General features: G+C 37.6%; 1 long non-coding RNA gene across 1 annotated transcript in view; it reads left to right on the top strand.

Annotated features, from left to right (window-relative positions):
• Positions 1 to 23,835, top strand: part of LOC120491557 (uncharacterized) — a 177,714-nt gene that overhangs the window by 153,046 nt on the left and 833 nt on the right. The window lies entirely within an intron of this gene.

Genomic DNA, 23,835 nt, shown 5'->3' with positions numbered 1-23,835 from the left:
CGAAAAATTAAGTTTCTCCAATCTTCTCAAAACTCTAGATTATGATAGAGGGCCACGAGACTTTGACCTGAGTGCAAAAATGGAGGCTCTAGACACTTCCAGAGCTGAGATATCAAAATTCAAAATTTCGACCCGAAAAAAAAACGACAGTGTTACCCCTTTCGTTTTTTTTCGTTTTTGGGCGAAAAATTAAGTTTCTCCAATCTTCTCAAAACTCTGGATTATGATAGAGGGCCACGAGACTTTGACCTGAGTGCAAAAATGGAGGCTCTAGACCCTTCCAGAGCTGAGATATCAAAATTCAAAATTTCGACCCGAAAAAAAAACGACAGTGTTACCCCTTTCGTTTTTTTTTCGTTTTTGGGCGAAAAATTAAGTTTCTCCAATCTTCTCAAAACTCTGGATTATGATAGAGGGCCACGAGACTTTGACCTGAGTGCAAAAATGGAGGCTCTAGACCCTTCCAGAGCTGAGATATCAAAATTCAAAATTTCGACCCGAAAAAAAACGACAGTGTTACCCCTTTCGTTTTTTTTCGTTTTTGGGCGAAAAATTAAGTTTCTCCAATCTTCTCAAAACTCTGGATTATGATAGAGGGCCACGAGACTTTGACCGTAGTGCAAAAATTGAGGCTCTAGACCCTTCCAGAGCTGAGATATCAAAATTCAAAATTTCAACCCGAAAAAAAACGACAGTGTTACCCCTTTCGTTTTTTTTCGTTTTTGGGCGAAAAATTAAGTTTCTCCAATCTTCTCAAAACTCTGGATTATGATAGAGGGCCACGAGACTTTGACCTGAGTGCAAAAATGGAGGTTCTAGACCCTTCCAGAGCTGAGATATCAAAATTCAAAATTTCGACCCGAAAAAAAAAACGACAGTATTACCCCTTTCGGTTTTTTTCGTTTTTGGGCGAAAAATTAAGTTTCTCTAATCTTTTCAAAACTCTGGATTATGATAGAGGGCCACGAGACTTTTACCTGAGTGCAAAAAGGGAGGCTCTAGACCCTTCCAGAGCTGAGATATCAAAATTCAAAATTTCGACCCGAAAAAAAAACGACAGTGTTACCCCTTTCGTTTTTTTTCATTTTTGGGCGAAAAATTAAGTTTCTCCAATCTTCTCAAATCCCTGGATTATGATAGAGGGCCACGAGACTTTGACCTGAGTGCAAAAATGGAGGTTCTAGACCCTTCCAGAGCTGAGATATCAAAATTCAAAATTTCGACCCGAAAAAAAAACGACAGTGTTACCCCTTTCGTTTTTTTTCGTTTTTGGGCAAAAAATTAAGTTTCTCCAATCTTCTCAAAACTCTGGATTATGATAGAGGGCCACGAGACTTTTACCTGAGTGCAAAAATGGAGGCTCTAGACCCTTCCAGAGCTGAGATATCAAAATTCAAAATTTCGACCCGAAAAAAAAAACGACAGTGTTACCCCTTTCGTTTTTTTTCGTTTTTGGGCGAAAAATTAAGTTTCTCCAATCTTCTCAAATCCCTGGATTATGATAGAGGGCCACGAGACTTTGACCTGAGTGCAAAAATGGAGGTTCTAGACCCTTCCAGAGCTGAGATATCAAAATTCAAAATTTCGACCCGAAAAAAAAACGACAGTGTTACCCCTTTCGTTTTTTTTCGTTTTTGGGCAAAAAATTAAGTTTCTCCAATCTTCTCAAAACTCTGGATTATGATAGAGGGCCACGAGACTTTTACCTGAGTGCAAAAATGGAGGCTCTAGACCCTTCCAGAGCTGAGATATCAAAATTCAAAATTTCGACCCGAAAAAAAAAACGACAGTGTTACCCCTTTCGTTTTTTTTCGTTTTTGGGCGAAAAATTAAGTTTCTCCAATCTTCTCAAAACTCTGGATTATGATAGAGGGCTGTGAGACTTTGACCTGAGTGCAAAAATGGAGGTTCTAGACCCTTCCAGAGCTGAGATATCAAAATTCAAAATTTCGACCTGAAAAAAAAAACGACAGTGTTACCCCTTTCGTTTTTTTTCGTTTTAGGGCGAAAAATTAAGTTTCTCCAATCTTCTCAAAACTCTGGATTATGATAGAGGGCCACGAGACTTTGACCTGAGTGCAAAAATGGAGGCTCTAGACCCTTCCAGAGCTGAGATATCAAAATTCAAAATTTCGACCCGAAAAAAAAACGACAGTGTTACCCCTTTCGTTTTTTTTTTCGTTTTTGGGCGAAAAATTAAGTTTCTCCAATCTTCTCAAAACTCTGGATTATGATAGAGGGCCACGAGACTTTGACCTGAGTGCAAAAATGGAGGCTCTAGACCCTTCCAGAGCTGAGATATCAAAATTCAAAATTTCGACCCGAAAAAAAAACGACAGTGTTACCCCTTTCGTTTTTTTTCATTTTTGGGCGAAAAATTAAGTTTCTCCAATCTTCTCAAATCCCTGGGTTATGATAGAGGGCCACGAGACTTTGACCTGAGTGCAAAAATGGAGGTTCTAGACCCTTCCAGAGCTGAGATATCAAAATTCAAAATTTCGACCCGAAAAAAAAACGACAGTGTTACCCCTTTCGTTTTTTTTCGTTTTTGGGCGAAAAATTAAGTTTCTCCAATCTTCTCAAAACTCTGGATTATGATAGAGGGCCACAAGACTTTGACCTGAGTGCAAAAATGGAGGCTCTAGACCCTTCCAGAGCTGAGATATCAAAATTCAAAATTTCGACCCGAAAAAAAAACGACAGTGTTACCCCTTTCGTTTTTTTTCGTTTTTGGGCGAAAAATTAAGTTTCTCCAATCTTCTCAAAACTCTGGATTATGATAGAGGGCTGTGAGACTTTGACCTGAGTGCAAAAATGGAGGCTCTAGACCCTTCCAGAGCTGAGATATCAAAATTCAAAATTTCGACCTGAAAAAAAAAACGACAGTGTTACCCCTTTCGTTTTTTTTCGTTTTAGGGCGAAAAATTAAGTTTCTCCAATCTTCTCAAAACTCTGGATTATGATAGAGGGCCACGAGACTTTGACCTGAGTGCAAAAATGGAGGCTCTAGACCCTTCCAGAGCTGAGATATCAAAATTCAAAATTTCGACCCGAAAAAAAAACGACAGTGTTACCCCTTTCGTTTTTTTTTTCGTTTTTGGGCGAAAAATTAAGTTTCTCCAATCTTCTCAAAACTCTGGATTATGATAGAGGGCCACGAGACTTTGACCTGAGTGCAAAAATGGAGGCTCTAGACCCTTCCAGAGCTGAGATATCAAAATTCAAAATTTCGACCCGAAAAAAAAACGACAGTGTTACCCCTTTCGTTTTTTTTCATTTTTGGGCGAAAAATTAAGTTTCTCCAATCTTCTCAAATCCCTGGGTTATGATAGAGGGCCACGAGACTTTGACCTGAGTGCAAAAATGGAGGTTCTAGACCCTTCCAGAGCTGAGATATCAAAATTCAAAATTTCGACCCGAAAAAAAAACGACAGTGTTACCCCTTTCGTTTTTTTTCGTTTTTGGGCGAAAAATTAAGTTTCTCCAATCTTCTCAAAACTCTGGATTATGATAGAGGGCCACAAGACTTTGACCTGAGTGCAAAAATGGAGGCTCTAGACCCTTCCAGAGCTGAGATATCAAAATTCAAAATTTCGACCCGAAAAAAAAACGACAGTGTTACCCCTTTCGTTTTTTTTCGTTTTTGGGCGAAAAATTAAGTTTCTCCAATCTTCTCAAAACTCTGGATTATGATAGAGGGCCACGAGACTTTGACCTGAGTGCAAAAATGGAGGCTCTAGACCCTTCCAGAGCTGAGATATCAAAATTCAAAATTTCGACCCGAAAAAAAAACGACAGTGTTACCCCTTTCGTTTTTTTTCGTTTTTGGGCGAAAAATTAAGTTTCTCGAATCTTCTCAAAACCCTGGATTATGATAGAGGGCCACGAGACTTTTACCTGAGTGCAAAAATGGAGGCTCTAGACCCTTCCAGAGCTGAGATATCAAAATTCAAAATTTCGACCCGAAAAAAAAAACGACAGTGTTACCCCTTTCGTTTTTTTTCGTTTTTGGGCGAAAAATTAAGTTTCTCCAATCTTCTCAAAACTCTGGATTATGATAGAGGGCTGTGAGACTTTGACCTGAGTGCAAAAATGGAGGTTCTAGACCCTTCCAGAGCTGAGATATCAAAATTCAAAATTTCGACCTGAAAAAAAAACGACAGTGTTACCCCTTTCGTTTTTTTCGTTTTTGGGCGAAAAATTAAGTTTCTCCAATCTTCTCAAAACCCTGGATTATGATAGAGGGCCACGAGACTTTGACCTGAGTGCAAAAATGGAGGCTCTAGACCCTTCCAGAGCTGAGATATCAAAATTTAAAATTTCGACCTGAAAAAAAAAACGACAGTGTTACCCCTTTCGTTTTTTTTCGTTTTTGGGCGAAAAATTAAGTTTCTCCAATCTTCTCAAAACTCTGGATTATGATAGAGGGCCACGAGACTTTGACCTGAGTGCAAAAATGGAGGCTCTAGACCCTTCCAGAGCTGAGATATCAAAATTCAAAATTTCGACCCGAAAAAAAAACGACAGTGTTACCCCTTTCGTTTTTTTTCGTTTTTGGGCGAAAAATTAAGTTTCTCCAATCTTCTCAAAACTCTGGATTATGATAGAGGGCCACGAGACTTTGACCTGAGTGCAAAAATAGAGGCTCTAGACCCTTCCAGAGCTGAGATATCAAAATTCAAAGTTTCGACCCGAAAAAAAAACGACAGTGTTACCCCTTTCGTTTTTTTTCGTTTTTGGGCGAAAAATTAAGTTTCTACAATCTTCTCAAAACTCTGGATTATGATAGAGGGCTGTGAGACTTTGACCTGAGTGCAAAAATGGAGGTTCTAGACCCTTCCAGAGCTGAGATATCAAAATTCAAAATTTCGACCTGAAAAAAAAAACGACAGTGTTACCCCTTTCGTTTTTTTTCGTTTTTGGGCGAAAAATTAAGTTTCTCCAATCTTCTCAAAACTCTGGATTATGATAGAGGGCCACGAGACTTTGACCTGAGTGCAAAAATGGAGGCTCTAGACCCTTCCAGAGCTGAGATATCAAAATTCAAAATTTCGACCCGAAAAAAAAACTACAGTGTTACCCCTTTCGTTTTTTTTTTCGTTTTTGGGTGAAAAATTAAGTTTCTCCAATCTTCTCGAAACTCTGGATTATGATAGAGGGCCACGAGACTTTGACCTGAGTGCAAAAATGGAGGCTCTAGACCCTTCCAGAGCTGAGATATCAAAATTCAAAATTTCAACCCGAAAAAAAAACGACAGTGTTACCCCTTTCGTTTTTTTTCGTTTTTTGCGCGAAAAATTAAGTTTCTCCTATCTTCTCAAAACTCTGGATTATGATAGAGGGCTGTGAGACTTTGACCTGAGTGCAAAAATGGAGGTTCTAGACCCTTCCAGAGCTGAGATATCAAAATTCAAAATTTCGACCCGAAAAAAAAAACGACAGTGTTACCCCTTTCGTTTTTGGGCGAAAAATTAAGTTTCTCCAATCTTCTCAAAACTCTGGATTATGATAGAGGGCCACGAGACTTTGACCTGAGTGCAAAAATGGAGGTTCTAGACCCTTCCAGAGCTGAGATATCAAAATTCAAAATTTCGACCCGAAAAAAAAAACGACAGTGTTACCCCTTTCGGTTTTTTTCGTTTTTGGGCGAAAAATTAAGTTTCTCCAATCTTCTCAAAACCCTGGATTATGATAGAGGGCCACGAGACTTTTACCTGAGTGCAAAAATGGAGGCTCTAGACCCTTCCAGAGCTGAGATATCAGAATTCAAAATTTCGACCCGAAAAAAAAAACGACAGTGTTACCCCTTTCGTTTTTTTTCGTTTTTGGGGCGAAAAATTAAGTTTCTCCAATCTTCTCAAAACTCTGGATTATGATAGAGGGCCACGAGACTTTGACCTGAGTGCAAAAATGGAGGCTCTAGACCCTTCCAGAGCTGAGATATCAAAATTCAAAATTTCGACCCGAAAAAAAAACGACAGTGTTACCCCTTTCGTTTTTTTTCGTTTTTGGGCGAAAAATTAAGTTTCTCCAATCTTCTCAAAACTCTGGATTATGATAGAGGGCCACGAGACTTTGACCTGAGTGCAAAAATGGAGGCTCTAGACCCTTCCAGAGCTGAGATATCAAAATTCAAAATTTCGACCCGAAAAAAAAACGACAGTGTTACCCCTTTCGTTTTTTTTCGTTTTTGGGCGAAAAATTAAGTTTCTCCAATCTTCTCAAAACTCTGGATTATGATAGAGGGCCACGAGACTTTGACCTGAGTGCAAAAATGGAGGCTCTAGACCCTTCCAGAGCTGAGATATCAAAATTCAAAATTTCGACCCGAAAAAAAACGACAGTGTTACCCCTTTCGTTTTTTTTCGTTTTTGGGCGAAAAATTAAGTTTCTCCAATCTTCTCAAAACTCTGGATTATGATAGAGGGCCACGAGACTTTGACCGTAGTGCAAAAATGGAGGCTCTAGACCCTTCCAGAGCTGAGATATCAAAATTCAAAATTTCGACCCGAAAAAAAAAACGACAGTGTTACCCCTTTCGTTTTTTTTCGTTTTTGGGTGAAAAATTAAGTTTCTCCAATCTTCTCAAAACTCTGGATTATGATAGAGGGCCACGAGACTTTGACCTGAGTGCAAAAATGGAGGCTGTAGACCCTTCCAGAGCTGAGATATCAAAATTCAAAATTTCGACCCGAAAAAAAAACGACAGTGTTACCCCTTTCGTTTTTTTTCGTTTTTGGGCGAAAAATTAAGTTTCTCCTATCTTCTCAAAACTCTGGATTATGATAGAGGGCCACGAGACTTTGACCTGAGTGCAAAAATGGAGGTTCTAGACCCTTCCAGAGCTGAGATATCAAAATTCAAAATTTCGACCCGAAAAAAAAAACGACAGTGTTACCCCTTTCGGTTTTTTTCGTTTTTGGGCGAAAAATTAAGTTTCTCCAATCTTTTCAAAACTCTGGATTATGATAGAGGGCCACGAGACTTTTACCTGAGTGCAAAAAGGGAGGCTCTAGACCCTTCCAGAGCTGAGATATCAAAATTCAAAATTTCGACCCGAAAAAAAAACGACAGTGTTACCCCTTTCGGTTTTTTTCATTTTTGGGCGAAAAATTAAGTTTCTCCAATCTTCTCAAATTCCTGGATTATGATAGAGGGCCACGAGACTTTGACCTGAGTGCAAAAATGGAGGTTCTAGACCCTTCCAGAGCTGAGATATCAAAATTCAAAATTTCGACCCGAAAAAAAAACGACAGTGTTACCCCTTTCGTTTTTTTTTCGTTTTTGGGCGAAAAATTAAGTTTCTCCAATCTTCTCAAAACTCTGGATTATGATAGAGGGCCACGAGACTTTGACCTGAGTGCAAAAATGGAGGCTCTAGACCCTTCCAGAGCTGAGATATCAAAATTCAAAATTTCGACCCGAAAAAAAAACGACAGTGTTACCCCTTTCGTTTTTTTTCGTTTTTGGGCGAAAAATTAAGTTTCTCCAATCTTCTCAAAACTCTGGATTATGATAGAGGGCCATGAGACTTTGACCTGAGTGCAAAAATGGAGGCTCTAGACCCTTCCAGAGCTGAGATATCAAAATTCAAAATTTCGACCCGAAAAAAAAACGACAGTGTTACCCCTTTCGTTTTTTTTCGTTTTTGGGCGAAAAATTAAGTTTCTCCAATCTTCTCAAAACTCTGGATTATGATAGAGGGCCACGAGACTTTGACCTGAGTGCAAAAATGGAGGCTCTAGACCCTTCCAGAGCTGAGATATCAAAATTCAAAATTTCGACCCGAAAAAAAAACTACAGTGTTACCCCTTTCGTTTTTTTTTTCGTTTTTGGGTGAAAAATTAAGTTTCTCCAATCTTCTCGAAACTCTGGATTATGATAGAGGGCCACGAGACTTTGACCTGAGTGCAAAAATGGAGGCTCTAGACCCTTCCAGAGCTGAGATATCAAAATTCAAAATTTCAACCCGAAAAAAAAACGACAGTGTTACCCCTTTCGTTTTTTTTCGTTTTTGCGCGAAAAATTAAGTTTCTCCTATCTTCTCAAAACTCTGGATTATGATAGAGGGCTGTGAGACTTTGACCTGAGTGCAAAAATGGAGGTTCTAGACCCTTCCAGAGCTGAGATATCAAAATTCAAAATTTCGACCCGAAAAAAAAAACGACAGTGTTACCCCTTTCGTTTTTGGGCGAAAAATTAAGTTTCTCCAATCTTCTCAAAACTCTGGATTATGATAGAGGGCCACGAGACTTTGACCTGAGTGCAAAAATGGAGGTTCTAGACCCTTCCAGAGCTGAGATATCAAAATTCAAAATTTCGACCTGAAAAAAAAAAACGACAGTGTTACCCCTTTCGTTTTTTTTTTCGTTTTTGGGCGAAAAATTAAGTTTCTCCAATCTTCTCAAAACTCTGGATTATGATAGAGGGCCACGAGACTTTGACCTGAGTGCAAAAATGGAGGCTCTAGACCCTTCCAGAGCTGAGATATCAAAATTCAAAATTTCGACCCGAAAAAAAAACGACAGTGTTACCCCTTTCGTTTTTTTTCGTTTTTGGGCGAAAAATTAAGTTTCTCCAATCTTCTCAAAACTCTGGATTATGATAGAGGGCCATGAGACTTTGACCTGAGTGCAAAAATGGAGGCTCTAGACCCTTCCAGAGCTGAGATATCAAAATTCAAAATTTCGACCCGAAAAAAAACCGACAGTGTTACCCCTTTCGTTTTTTTTCGTTTTTGGGCGAAAAATTAAGTTTCTCGAATCTTCTCAAAACCCTGGATTATGATAGAGGGCTGTGAGACTTTTACCTGAGTGCAAAAATGGAGGCTCTAGACCCTTCCAGAGCTGAGATATCAAAATTCAAAATTTCGACCCGAAAAAAAAAACGACAGTGTTACCCCTTTCGTTTTTTTTTGTTTTTGGGCGAAAAATTAAGTTTCTCCAATCTTCTCAAAACTCTGGATTATGATAGAGGGCTGTGAGACTTTGACCTGAGTGCAAAAATGGAGGTTCTAGACCCTTCCAGAGCTGAGATATCAAAATTCAAAATTTCGACCTGAAAAAAAAACGACAGTGTTACCCCTTTCGTTTTTTTCGTTTTTGGGCGAACAATTAAGTTTCTCCAATCTTCTCAAAACCCTGGATTATGATAGAGGGCCACGAGACTTTGACCTGAGTGCAAAAATGGAGGCTCTAGACCCTTCCAGAGCTGAGATATCAAAATTCAAAATTTCGACCTGAAAAAAAAAACGACAGTGTTACCCCTTTCGTTTTTTTTTTTCGTTTTTGGGCGAAAAATTAAGTTTCTCCAATCTTCTCAAAACTCTGGATTATGATAGAGGGCTGTGAGACTTTGACCTGAGTGCAAAAATGGAGGTTCTAGACCCTTCCAGAGCTGAGATATCAAAATTCAAAATTTCGACCTGAAAAAAAAAAACGACAGTGTTACCCCTTTCGTTTTTTTTCGTTTTTGGGCGAAAAATTAAGTTTCTCCAATCTTCTCAAAACTCTGGATTATGATAGAGGGCCACGAGACTTTGACCTGAGTGCAAAAATGGAGGCTCTAGACCCTTCCAGAGCTGAGATATCAAAATTAAAAATTTCGACCCGAAAAAAAAACGACAGTGTTACCCCTTTCGTTTTTTTTCGTTTTTGGGCGAAAAATTAAGTTTCTCCAATCTTCTCAAAACTCTGGATTATGAAAGAGGGCTGTGAGACTTTGACCTGAGTGCAAAAATGGAGGCTCTAGACCCTTCCAGAGCTGAGATATCAAAATTCAAAATTTCGACCCGAAAAAAAAACGACAGTGTTACCCCTTTCGTTTTTTTTTCGTTTTTGGGCGAAAAATTAAGTTTCTCCAATCTTCTCAAAACTCTGGATTATGATAGAGGGCCACGAGACTTTGACCTGAGTGCAAAAATGGAGGCTCTAGACCCTTCCAGAGCTGAGATATCAAAATTCAAAATTTCGACCCGAAAAAAAAACGACAGTGTTACCCCTTTCGTTTTTTTTCGTTTTTGGGCGAAAAATTAAGTTTCTCCAATCTTCTCAAAACTCTGGATTATGATAGAGGGCCACGAGACGTTGACCTGAGTGCAAAAATGGAGGCTCTAGACCCTTCCAGAGCTGAGATATCAAAATTCAAAATTTCGACCCGAAAAAAAAACGACAGTGTTACCCCTTTCGGTTTTTTTCGTTTTTGGGCGAAAAATTAAGTTTCTCCAATCTTCTCAAAACTCTGGATTATGATAGAGGGCCACGAGACTTTGACCTGAGTGCAAAAATGGAGGCTCTAGACCCTTCCAGAGCTGAGATATCAAAATTCAAAATTTCGACCCGAAAAAAAAACGACAGTGTTACCCCTTTCGTTTTTTTTTCGTTTTTGGGCGAAAAATTAAGTTTCTCCAATCTTCTCAAAACTCTGGATTATGATAGAGGGCCACGAGACTTTGACCTGAGTGCAAAAATGGAGGCTCTAGACCCTTCCAGAGCTGAGATATCAAAATTCAAAATTTCGACCCGAAAAAAAAACGACAGTGTTACCCCTTTCGTTTTTTTTCGTTTTTGGGCGAAAAATTAAGTTTCTCCAATCTTCTCAAAACTCTGGATTATGATAGAGGGCCACGAGACTTTGACCGTAGTGCAAAAATGGAGGCTCTAGACCCTTCCAGAGCTGAGATATCAAAATTCAAAATTTCGACCCGAAAAAAAAAACGACAGTGTTACCCCTTTCGTTTTTTTTCGTTTTTGGGTGAAAAATTAAGTTTCTCCAATCTTCTCAAAACTCTGGATTATGATAGAGGGCCACGAGACTTTGACCTGAGTGCAAAAATGGAGGCTGTAGACCCTTCCAGAGCTGAGATATCAAAATTCAAAATTTCGACCCGAAAAAAAAACGACAGTGTTACCCCTTTCGTTTTTTTTCGTTTTTGGGCGAAAAATTAAGTTTCTCCTATCTTCTCAAAACTCTGGATTATGATAGAGGGCCACGAGACTTTGACCTGAGTGCAAAAATGGAGGTTCTAGACCCTTCCAGAGCTGAGATATCAAAATTCAAAATTTCGACCCGAAAAAAAAAACGACAGTGTTACCCCTTTCGGTTTTTTTCGTTTTTGGGCGAAAAATTAAGTTTCTCCAATCTTTTCAAAACTCTGGATTATGATAGAGGGCCACGAGACTTTTACCTGAGTGCAAAAAGGGAGGCTCTAGACCCTTCCAGAGCTGAGATATCAAAATTCAAAATTTCGACCCGAAAAAAAAACGACAGTGTTACCCCTTTCGGTTTTTTTCATTTTTGGGCGAAAAATTAAGTTTCTCCAATCTTCTCAAATTCCTGGATTATGATAGAGGGCCACGAGACTTTGACCTGAGTGCAAAAATGGAGGTTCTAGACCCTTCCAGAGCTGAGATATCAAAATTCAAAATTTCGACCCGAAAAAAAAACGACAGTGTTACCCCTTTCGTTTTTTTTTTCGTTTTTGGGCGAAAAATTAAGTTTCTCCAATCTTCTCAAAACTCTGGATTATGATAGAGGGCCACGAGACTTTGACCTGAGTGCAAAAATGGAGGCTCTAGACCCTTCCAGAGCTGAGATATCAAAATTCAAAATTTCGACCCGAAAAAAAAACGACAGTGTTACCCCTTTCGTTTTTTTTCGTTTTTGGGCGAAAAATTAAGTTTCTCCAATCTTCTCAAAACTCTGGATTATGATAGAGGGCCATGAGACTTTGACCTGAGTGCAAAAATGGAGGCTCTAGACCCTTCCAGAGCTGAGATATCAAAATTCAAAATTTCGACCCGAAAAAAAAACGACAGTGTTACCCCTTTCGTTTTTTTTCGTTTTTGGGCGAAAAATTAAGTTTCTCCAATCTTCTCAAAACTCTGGATTATGATAGAGGGCCACGAGACTTTGACCTGAGTGCAAAAATGGAGGCTCTAGACCCTTCCAGAGCTGAGATATCAAAATTCAAAATTTCGACCCGAAAAAAAAACTACAGTGTTACCCCTTTCGTTTTTTTTTTCGTTTTTGGGTGAAAAATTAAGTTTCTCCAATCTTCTCGAAACTCTGGATTATGATAGAGGGCCACGAGACTTTGACCTGAGTGCAAAAATGGAGGCTCTAGACCCTTCCAGAGCTGAGATATCAAAATTCAAAATTTCAACCCGAAAAAAAAACGACAGTGTTACCCCTTTCGTTTTTTTTCGTTTTTGCGCGAAAAATTAAGTTTCTCCTATCTTCTCAAAACTCTGGATTATGATAGAGGGCTGTGAGACTTTGACCTGAGTGCAAAAATGGAGGTTCTAGACCCTTCCAGAGCTGAGATATCAAAATTCAAAATTTCGACCCGAAAAAAAAAACGACAGTGTTACCCCTTTCGTTTTTGGGCGAAAAATTAAGTTTCTCCAATCTTCTCAAAACTCTGGATTATGATAGAGGGCCACGAGACTTTGACCTGAGTGCAAAAATGGAGGTTCTAGACCCTTCCAGAGCTGAGATATCAAAATTCAAAATTTCGACCTGAAAAAAAAAAACGACAGTGTTACCCCTTTCGTTTTTTTTTTCGTTTTTGGGCGAAAAATTAAGTTTCTCCAATCTTCTCAAAACTCTGGATTATGATAGAGGGCCACGAGACTTTGACCTGAGTGCAAAAATGGAGGCTCTAGACCCTTCCAGAGCTGAGATATCAAAATTCAAAATTTCGACCCGAAAAAAAAACGACAGTGTTACCCCTTTCGTTTTTTTTCGTTTTTGGGCGAAAAATTAAGTTTCTCCAATCTTCTCAAAACTCTGGATTATGATAGAGGGCCATGAGACTTTGACCTGAGTGCAAAAATGGAGGCTCTAGACCCTTCCAGAGCTGAGATATCAAAATTCAAAATTTCGACCCGAAAAAAAACCGACAGTGTTACCCCTTTCGTTTTTTTTCGTTTTTGGGCGAAAAATTAAGTTTCTCGAATCTTCTCAAAACCCTGGATTATGATAGAGGGCTGTGAGACTTTTACCTGAGTGCAAAAATGGAGGCTCTAGACCCTTCCAGAGCTGAGATATCAAAATTCAAAATTTCGACCCGAAAAAAAAAACGACAGTGTTACCCCTTTCGTTTTTTTTTGTTTTTGGGCGAAAAATTAAGTTTCTCCAATCTTCTCAAAACTCTGGATTATGATAGAGGGCTGTGAGACTTTGACCTGAGTGCAAAAATGGAGGTTCTAGACCCTTCCAGAGCTGAGATATCAAAATTCAAAATTTCGACCTGAAAAAAAAACGACAGTGTTACCCCTTTCGTTTTTTTCGTTTTTGGGCGAACAATTAAGTTTCTCCAATCTTCTCAAAACCCTGGATTATGATAGAGGGCCACGAGACTTTGACCTGAGTGCAAAAATGGAGGCTCTAGACCCTTCCAGAGCTGAGATATCAAAATTCAAAATTTCGACCTGAAAAAAAAAACGACAGTGTTACCCCTTTCGTTTTTTTTTTTCGTTTTTGGGCGAAAAATTAAGTTTCTCCAATCTTCTCAAAACTCTGGATTATGATAGAGGGCTGTGAGACTTTGACCTGAGTGCAAAAATGGAGGTTCTAGACCCTTCCAGAGCTGAGATATCAAAATTCAAAATTTCGACCTGAAAAAAAAAAACGACAGTGTTACCCCTTTCGTTTTTTTTCGTTTTTGGGCGAAAAATTAAGTTTCTCCAATCTTCTCAAAACTCTGGATTATGATAGAGGGCCACGAGACTTTGACCTGAGTGCAAAAATGGAGGCTCTAGACCCTTCCAGAGCTGAGATATCAAAATTAAAAATTTCGACCCGAAAAAAAAACGACAGTGTTACCCCTTTCGTTTTTTTTCGTTTTTGGGCGAAAAATTAAGTTTCTCCAATCTTCTCAAAACTCTGGATTATGAAAGAGGGCTGTGAGACTTTGACCTGAGTGCAAAAATGGAGGCTCTAGACCCTTCCAGAGCTGAGATATCAAAATTCAAAATTTCGACCCGAAAAAAAAACGACAGTGTTACCCCTTTCGTTTTTTTTTCGTTTTTGGGCGAAAAATTAAGTTTCTCCAATCTTCTCAAAACTCTGGATTATGATAGAGGGCCACGAGACTTTGACCTGAGTGCAAAAATGGAGGCTCTAGACCCTTCCAGAGCTGAGATATCAAAATTCAAAATTTCGACCCGAAAAAAAAACGACAGTGTTACCCCTTTCGTTTTTTTTCGTTTTTGGGCGAAAAATTAAGTTTCTCCAATCTTCTCAAAACTCTGGATTATGATAGAGGGCCACGAGACGTTGACCTGAGTGCAAAAATGGAGGCTCTAGACCCTTCCAGAGCTGAGATATCAAAATTCAAAATTTCGACCCGAAAAAAAAACGACAGTGTTACCCCTTTCGGTTTTTTTCGTTTTTGGGCGAAAAATTAAGTTTCTCCAATCTTCTCAAAACTCTGGATTATGATAGAGGGCCACGAGACTTTGACCTGAGTGCAAAAATGGAGGCTCTAGACCCTTCCAGAGCTGAGATATCAAAATTCAAAATTTCGACCCGAAAAAAAAACGACAGTGTTACCCCTTTCGTTTTTTTTTTCGTTTTTGGGCGAAAAATTAAGTTTCTCCAATCTTCTCAAAACTCTGGATTATGATAGAGGGCCACGAGACTTTGACCTGAGTGCAAAAATGGAGGCTCTAGACCCTTCCAGAGCTGAGATATCAAAATTCAAAATTTCGACCCGAAAAAAAAACGACAGTGTTACCCCTTTCGTTTTTTTTCGTTTTTGGGCGAAAAATTAAGTTTCTCCAATCTTCTCAAAACTCTGGATTATGATAGAGGGCCACGAGACGTTGACCTGAGTGCAAAAATGGAGGCTCTAGACCCTTCCTGAGCTGAGATATCAACATCCCACGTAGCATTTATGCCATTATAAAAATAATGGGTTCGTGGACGGTGGAATTTGGGTAGTCAATTTTTTGGACATTTTAATTAAAGTTTCTTTCATGATAAAAACTATTTTACTGCGCTCAGGAGGCTCCTCTGAGTCCGTAGCACCAAGCGCGATCCCATAATTCCACCGTCCACGAACCCACTATTTTTATATATCTTTATTTTGCAACTTAAACTAATAATTTTCATTAATTTAAATAAAACTGAAATAAAGTATGTATCTCAGATGAAAAACATCCTGTAAAATTTCAACAACATTTATCATATGTCCTCATTTACCATCATTAACAACATTTACCATGCCCTGTATTATGAACAGTATTTTTATGTGAAAAAAAAAAAACTTTAAAAATGTGTTTATTCACAGTTACAGGTTTTTCAAATTTTACACTCGACACGTAAAAAAATTCGGAAATAAAGGAAAAATCAGTAAAAAACATAAAATTACATATATTTTTTTACAATGTAGAAATGTTTCCTTTGCAAATAACTAAAATAATGTTTAAGTTGAAGTAAAGCTAATTGTTTAAAAAAATGAGATAAAAAAGCACATGAAAATGTACTAAAACTTATAATGAAATAACAGTGAAAACTAAATCAAAATATGAATTTCAAAGCATCACATACAAAGTATCACTGCCTGCTTTGGTGAGGAATGAAAAAGTAGTTGAATTAAACACTTTTAAGAGTGACTTAAGTGTACAAATAACTTCAGGCCAGTCAGGAATCCAAGTGTTGCTTCTAATGACCCTCATAAAGCCAGTGGAAGAGGCCCGGGACCCTCGGCCCCGCACTGAATTATTGAGCGTGTCATGGAGGCTCTGTCCACACAATGAATTACAATGTGAATCCTGCTCTAATTATGACTCTTTCAGATGGCAGACGGGGGAAAATTGAACCTGAATATTTCATAATCTGCATCTCCTCTTCAAATGAGAGATCATTTTGGATTCGCATGCTAATTTTTGTCACGGCCCTGAGTTCCCAATAACAGTAATTGGAAAAGTCTCTGAAGGAGTCGCTCATTACAGCCGGAAATGATTAGCGCTATAGTAAACCTCCTCTTTATACCAGCTGTTGTCATTTTCTGCTCCATAACTCAATTGATTTGTGTTCATGAATATGGGCCTATGTTAATATTTGAAAAAATTACAAATGTCTGTACTTATAGCAGATAATGACATTAATATCCCTTGCAAAAATTCAACACATAACTATATGTTCATAAAAAAAAAATATATATATATATATATTCCATTTTATTTTTTTTTAGTAATAGTTTTTTTGTCAAAAATATCATTTTTATTATTTTTTTATTTGGTTTTAGTTCAAGTTAAACGAAATGAAAATGTTGCATTTAGCAACTAGTTGAAAGGAATATATAAAAACCTTAAAATTATTTTATAAGTAATGTTTTTTGTTGTTGTTGTTGTTTATGGTTTTAGATTTAGTTTGAGTTAAAATAACCCTGTCATCTACATTAAACCCAATTAATATGTCTTGGATAGTCTCCTTCTGTCATATTTGTTGGTTCATTCCAGTGCATTTAATATTTTCATTAAATGATTCTCAGTATAATGTGCTCTGTGTTACATGTGTGTCCTGTGGTCCCCCCATTCTTTGTGTCTTTGGTTCAGTCCTGTTTCTATTTTCCCGCTCCTCGTTTGTATTCAGTCCCTTCACCTGTGTTAGGTTAATTTGGCCCAGCTGTGCCTTGTTCCCCTAGTCTGTTCTAGTGTATTTAAACCCTGTGTTCTCCTCACTCCTTGTCCGTTCTAGTTTGTAGTACAATGTGATGTTTTGATTCCTGAATTTTGGTTATTAAAGATGCTGTTATTCCTCGTGTTTCCAGTACCACGCTACCGTAACACTCTGACTCTTCTTGTGTTGTTTTGTTAAGTTATCTGTTAACGGAGTATTGACTCTCCCCTGTGTGTTGTTCTGTTTGTCTGTGTGATGAGAGCGAGAGGTTACAGTTAAGGTCACTGTTAATGCTCACGGGACACTACAAATAAACCAACTGGAGCAAGAACAAGGTGCATGTCTAAATTTTACATGTTGTGGAATGTCAAAGCCATGAATTAATAAAGATCAGATAAAACTCTTTGTGTGTCCAGCTTCCCAAGTGTGCGTGAGTGTGTGTAAATCACTCAGTCTTTTAACCCCAGTCAGAGACGTCAGAGCTCCTCGAGGTAAACCTGAAGGAGAGGGAGAGAAACATGTAAAGCCGGAGGAAAACAGCAGCGAGGTCAGGACGACTTGAAAGATCTTATTTGGAAGTAAAGACTTGAAGGTGTGCAGATATAGTGCAAGCTGATGGATTGAAACAGGCCTTCAGATACCAGATCTAAAAATATACTTGTTACGTTCCCCTTACCGTCTAGGGGTTGCAAGGGGAAGTAACAAAAGGAAAAAGGCGAGAACACACAAAGAAAAGATTTTATTTACAAACAATATCTAAAAATAAAAGGACAGATCATGTGTTCTTAGGGAGCAATGGCTAAAATAACAAACAAAACAGCCCACTAACTAAATTTGGAAGGAGTTCTAACTAACCTAAGAAAGGTTAAACAAAAAGAAATAACACAAACTTTTCAAAAACAGAGACAAAATAGTATTCAAAGAAAAAGGCACTCACCCTCTACAGCTTCCCTTACAACAATAAATATCAAACAAGAACTCAAAGAAAATCAATTCCTTCTTTCAATTTTTAGATGGAGTGAGAACAAGATCTCTAAAAACAGGCTACTGCTAAACTGAGTTAACCACTGCTAACTCCTAACCACAATCTCTGAATATCAGCAGAGAGTTATCAACAGAGTTCAGTCTGGATCAGGTAGGGTGACCATATTTTGATCACCAAAAACCAGGACACTCGGCCCGGCAAACAGATGGGCCTACTCAAATGATACTCAAAGTTTACTCAAAGATACCTTATTAATTTCAATACATTTAAAGTAGGTTATGCCTCCTCTGTATGGATAGAAAATTGTTATATTGTTATAAGAAAACAGGACAGTTGGTCAGGGGACAAGTGTGCTCTCCTCTGCAAACGCTGGACTACACCCTTATACTCTCCGTCTCAGGTAGACTCACAAACGAGTGTCAGGTGCTGAGAGCCAGTAGAGAGAGAGAGAGAGACAGCAAGCAAACAACACAGGGCACACGACCACACCCACTCTTTCAGAAACAGAGTAAATCAAAAAGGTTCTAAGAAAAAAAAAATCAATAATATAAACAAATAAATAAACGAATGAATACGTCGTTGGACGTAACAATACTAAATAACACTTCATTATGTGTTTGAAAAACGTTATTTTAAAGTTCTAATAATGTAACCATCCAGTAAAAAACACACTCATATATATATATATATATATTCTTAAATGTTGAATACATGCAAGTTCTGTTCACAACTGTTCAAAAGTTTGCGGTTAATACGTTTTTTTTTTCATGACTTTGAAAGAAGTTTCTAGTGCTCACAAAGGCTACATTTATTTTATTAAATAATATTTTGTAAAATATGTATTGTGATCATTTAAATTCACTATTTTCTATCTTAATATATCTTAAAAAGTCATTTATTCCAGCTGAATTCCCAGCAGCCATAAACAACTTAATTTAGTATATATATATATATATATATATATATATATATATATATAAAATGAATTTCCTTACTGGCCCCAATCTATGAACAGAATTTTACTATAAATCTATGTTGTATAAAACTTCCAAAATGGTTCTAGTTCTTTAGAAAAATTTAAAGAAACCAAAACCCTGATCTGAAGAACCCATAATAATAAAAAAAAAACATTTTAATTTCAAAATAAATTTAAATAATGTTAAAGGTATAGACCTTAAGTAGCCCCGCCCCTTTTCAGCACTGCGCTCGTTGTCTTTTGTCTTCCGGCCTATTTATGAATGAACGGCTCATTTTAAAATCTTCGCGGTCTACTGACATTTGTTAAGACGATTGCTTTAAACATTACAATCCTCATGATAACTTTCGTTAACTTTATATTAAGTAAATCCACTTCAAAGCGAATTACTCCTGGACAGCAATGCCGTAGAGATATACAGAGCGACCGCAAAACCGGAAGTTCAAAGACAATATTTTAAAGATGGCGGCGCCCTTGTTTCTCTGGTGCAAAAGGTCCTTTGGGTAAGGCAATTCTGGTTGAAATGCTCATCACATTCTGCTAGCAATCAATTATAGAAGTGGTCTAACTATTAAAAGAAATTTACATAAATACATCTGTGGAAGTCACCAAAAAAATGACCAAACAGAAGCCAACTTTTTGAGTTCCTCCTGAACCAAAACAACCAGTTTATGCTGCGTTCATGCCTCGTCATAACTACCGTAATTACAAGATAAACCCAGAGTTGTTCACTTCTTCAGACTTGGATTTCTGTGTTTCTGTTGCTAATCTCTCTGAAATTGCCTACCCTGCCTTTAAATGTCCTAATTACTCCATTTCGGGCTTGTCTCATTCTCAGATTTTTGAAATATCCTCTCTCTGTATATAATCAAAGCACACTTTTTTTGTCGAAAAAGCTGATTGGACTTGATTGACATTTTATGACTTTTACATATTATTGATACCCATCCATACTGAATGCTGCTCGCTAACTTTTTTGTCCAAAAAGTGTGATGTGATTTGTGATGAAAGTTTAACGGATGTTACGTGTGAAGACTTTAAGGGATAGTTCACCCAAACATTTCTGTCATCACTAACTCACCCTCATGTTATTCCAAACCTGTACGAGTTTCTTTATTCTGTTGAACGCAAAAGATGACATTTTAACCCTTGTGCTGCATTAGATTTTTAACACCGTTGAGTGCATTAAGGACCAAAAATCGTCACATATTAAACATTGCCTAAAATATTATATATTATTATTATTTTCCACTTTTACCAAGTTAAATCTTTTAACCAGCATCAGTCCTCATCATAACTACCAAAAATGTATTCAATTTCAGGATTTTAACCCTTTAATTACCAGTTTTGTTTGCGAAACCATCGATTTGTATAAGAGGAAAAAACACAAAAATTCAATTATTTTCAATAAACTAAATGCAAAGAGAAAACTTTAGATTTGGATTATCACAGCCCCACTTTGCAAAAAATCCCACTTAGCGCGTTAGAGACCAAAAATGGCCACCTATTAAACATTGCCTATTGCCTAAAATAAGGTGCATTTCCACCCATAGGGAATAAATATGTAGTGACGTCATCTGGTGGAATACACTATATAATGCAAACATAATGCTTTTGCTTCAAAATGAAAGGATGTTTGTGCAAAAATCATGTTTCATGTATTACTGAGATTTAAACAACGTTTTAATGGGTTTCAATGGGCCATTTTTGGTCTTTATGGTGCTGAGTGTTACTATTTGATCTACACAGTGTGTGTTATACATATTTTGCAAAATGGGATCCCATTTTTTACATGTATCCAAAAAGTCACAATTTTGCCAAATTTCATACCATTTGCATTAAAACAGCCAAAATGGTCAAAGAAATTAAACTGCAAAAGACCAAAAATGTCCCTAATGCAGCATAAGGGTTAAAGAATATCTGTAATCAAACAGTTGACTTCCAAAAATACCATGGAAGTCAATTCCTACCATCCTCAGTCTGGTTACCATCATTCTTCATTTGTGTTCAAAAGAGGAAAGAAACTCATACTGGTTTGGAAAAACATGAGGGTGAGTCAATGAACTATCCCTGAACAGCCAAAAGAGCCACTAATTGAAGATTCACTGGAGTCCAAAGCCATGTCTACTGTTCTTCTGCCTCAGTGCTTCAACACCCAGCCCTCCTCTTATCAAGAAGCATTTTTCACTGTAGGCTTCTAGACCGGAGCACACACACTCATTCAGTATTCTCCCATCGACCTATCCTCTCCTTCACCATGCAAATCAGACAGGAACAAATGTCCCGACTCAGTGGGGACCCTCGACCCGAAGTGTTTAACTCCACAGCCTCCCATCTCACTCATTCCCATCTCTTTGATGTTCTTTAAATGAGCTTTCCAACTCCACTTCAATTTTACAAGGCCATTATGGGGAGATATAATGTGAGGGTTAAATATATCGGGGCAGACATTATGTGAAAATAATTAGTGCTGATGAATAATGCACTAATTCGGCTGATGAGGGATGGTTAGCAGAGTAATGGAGTGAGGGGAAGGCGGTGGCTTGACAAATGAAATTAAAATATTTAAACACTGCTTTATGATATTACGGGAGAGATCTCATCATCATCATCATCATCATCATCATCATCATCATCGAATCCCTCTCACCTCCGGCACGGAGCGCGCGGCTATTACGGCTGACGGCTCTATTCGAGTGACATGTTCACGGTAATGTGACATCCATAAGTCACGCGGCCCATTCGTCAACGTGAACACAGACGACATCAGAGCAAGGACAAAAGCGTAAGAAGACTCGCGCACACAATCACGTGATTTTCAGATCATAAAAGTCTGCAAAAACAGCAAAGAGTAGGACATTACTTTATACATTCTGATTATAGCGATTTTTCTGGATGATATAGCCTAGCGATTTCAGTTACCTTTAAGGAAAGTGTGGAGTTTCAAACACTCGTCTTCTTCGCCATTGGTTGATAATCTAAAAATTCGTACCATAGTGGCGAGAATTCGTTATTACGGCATGTCAGAAACACAGACAAAACAAACCCAGATAACTATTCACCAGCAAAACATTTATTTCTATCCCTTGATATCAAAATGTAATATTTTTGTTACATACGACAAACTGAAAAAGTTGATAGATAGGAAATGGATGTTGATCTAGCAATATATTCGAAAAGAAATTAAGGTTTTTGATGGAAACATTCCAGGATTTTCTCCATATAATGGACTTCAATGGGAACCAAACGGTTCAAGGTCCAAATGACAGTTTCAGTGCAGCTTCAAACGGCTTTAGACGATTCCAGACGATGAATAAGGGTCTTATCTAGCGAAACGATCGCTCATTTCAAAAATAAATAAAAAAGTTCAAGTTTTATAGGCTCAAATGCTCTTCTGTGATGCGCGTTTGAACTCATACATTAAAATGAACAGTCATGACTCGAAGGGTCCTAGATAAGACCCTTATTCATCGTCTGGTGTCGTGTAAAGCCCTTTGAAGCTGCACTGAAACTCTCATTTGGACCTTAAACCGTTTGGTTCCCATTGAAGTCCATTATACGGAGAAAATCCTGGAATGTTTTCATCAAAAACTTTAATTTCTTTTCGACTGAAGAAAGAAAGACGTGGACATCTTGGATGACATGGGGGTGAGTAAATCATCAGCAAAAAATTTTAAAAGTGAACTACTCCTTTAAGAATGAATAATTATGCCAATATACCAAATAAAACACTTTAAACCATTTACCAAGGACTTGCTTTCCACTCACTGGTCTATAAATTACAGATATATTGTATTCACATTATAGATCAACGTTTCCACCATGTTTCAAATAGACACTCCTTTTACGAGATCACAAATCAGATATCATCTAGAATTCTGAGTTTCCCACTTTATTCATGATATTTTCTACTCCATTAGAAGGGCGCATCAGGTCCAGTCAAGCTACGCAATGCAATTCCTTTTGCTGCCACTAGTGGTGTCATATTTAACTTTCCCTATTGGTGTGTTGATTAAGTAAATAACAATGTTTTTCACCCCTAACCTCAATCCTAAAATCTGGTAGATAGGAAATGGATGTTGGATCGTGCTCGACTTTTTTTCTTTTCTTTCAATAACCAAGTAAAAAGAAAATATTTTGGGGGTAAAAGACTGGGAAGTGTTTAAACCTGAACATATGCACTCTGATCTCCAGGGAACCATCACTCAAAATACATATAAAAAAATTGAAGTCTAAACCACAAGTATGACGTAACAGCACCGAGTAAAGATATAACTAGAATCCCGTTCAAAATTATGTTTTTTATATGGCTGATGAACATTAAAAACATTGGGAGGCAATCAGAATCCATCCGGAACATGGCATGGGTTAAACAGGTTATGACTATATGTTAAGATATATACCATTTGAGTTATCCCTCAGGGGAAATACTATATCCATCTCCAGCTGATCATGATAGGTGTGAATACATGAGGTTAAATATCTTCCTCTGTGGCTCTTTGAATACTCATCTGTATCAGAGCGCTAACACAGCGGGGACCCGAGTTATTTACGACAGAGTGGCCCACCTCATTCCCCTCGTTACGATCACATTTTACACCCATCATCTGACAATGAAGTGGCTGCACAATAAATCCCTGCTTCACTGCCATTTCCCAGTAAATTGCCTGTACAGAATCAATATGGCGGACGAGGCTGCCGTGTCCAGATAAATGACAAGAGTATCGATAGATGGAGGAGAGCAGAAGAGTCAAACAGAGAGAGAGAGAGAGAGAGAGAGAGAGAGAGATGAGGGAAAAGACAGTCACAAGAGTACAATGGACACAACACCAAGTTAAAAAGTTGCTGCCTTAAATTTTCAAGTACAACCTTAAATTAAATTACATTAAACTTACTTAAAAATGGGTTGAATCTTGTATAACTTATAAAAAGAGTTGAAAATTTAAAGTAAAAACATGTCATAATCATAATCATTTTTTTTTTTTTTACAATTTTATATTCTTTAAAAAATCCTGAATTTTTGTTTTTGTTTTAAAGAATCCTGAAAAAAAATGGTTTCAACAAAACTATGAACTGTTTTCAACAATGATAATAATAATAATAATAATAATAATAATAAATGTTTCTTCAGCAGCAAATCAGCATGTTACAATGATTTCTGAAAATTCAGCTTTGCCATCACAGGAATAAATTAAATTTTAAATTATATTCAAATAAACAGTTATTTTTAATTGCTAATATATTA

The sequence above is a fragment of the Pimephales promelas genome, chromosome 8 (assembly GCF_988280905.1).
Source record: "Pimephales promelas chromosome 8, fPimPro1.hap1.1, whole genome shotgun sequence".
Taxonomy (NCBI): domain Eukaryota; kingdom Metazoa; phylum Chordata; class Actinopteri; order Cypriniformes; family Leuciscidae; genus Pimephales; species Pimephales promelas.
The sequence above is the reverse complement of the archived record's forward strand: the minus strand, read 5'-3'. Positions and strand labels throughout refer to the sequence as shown.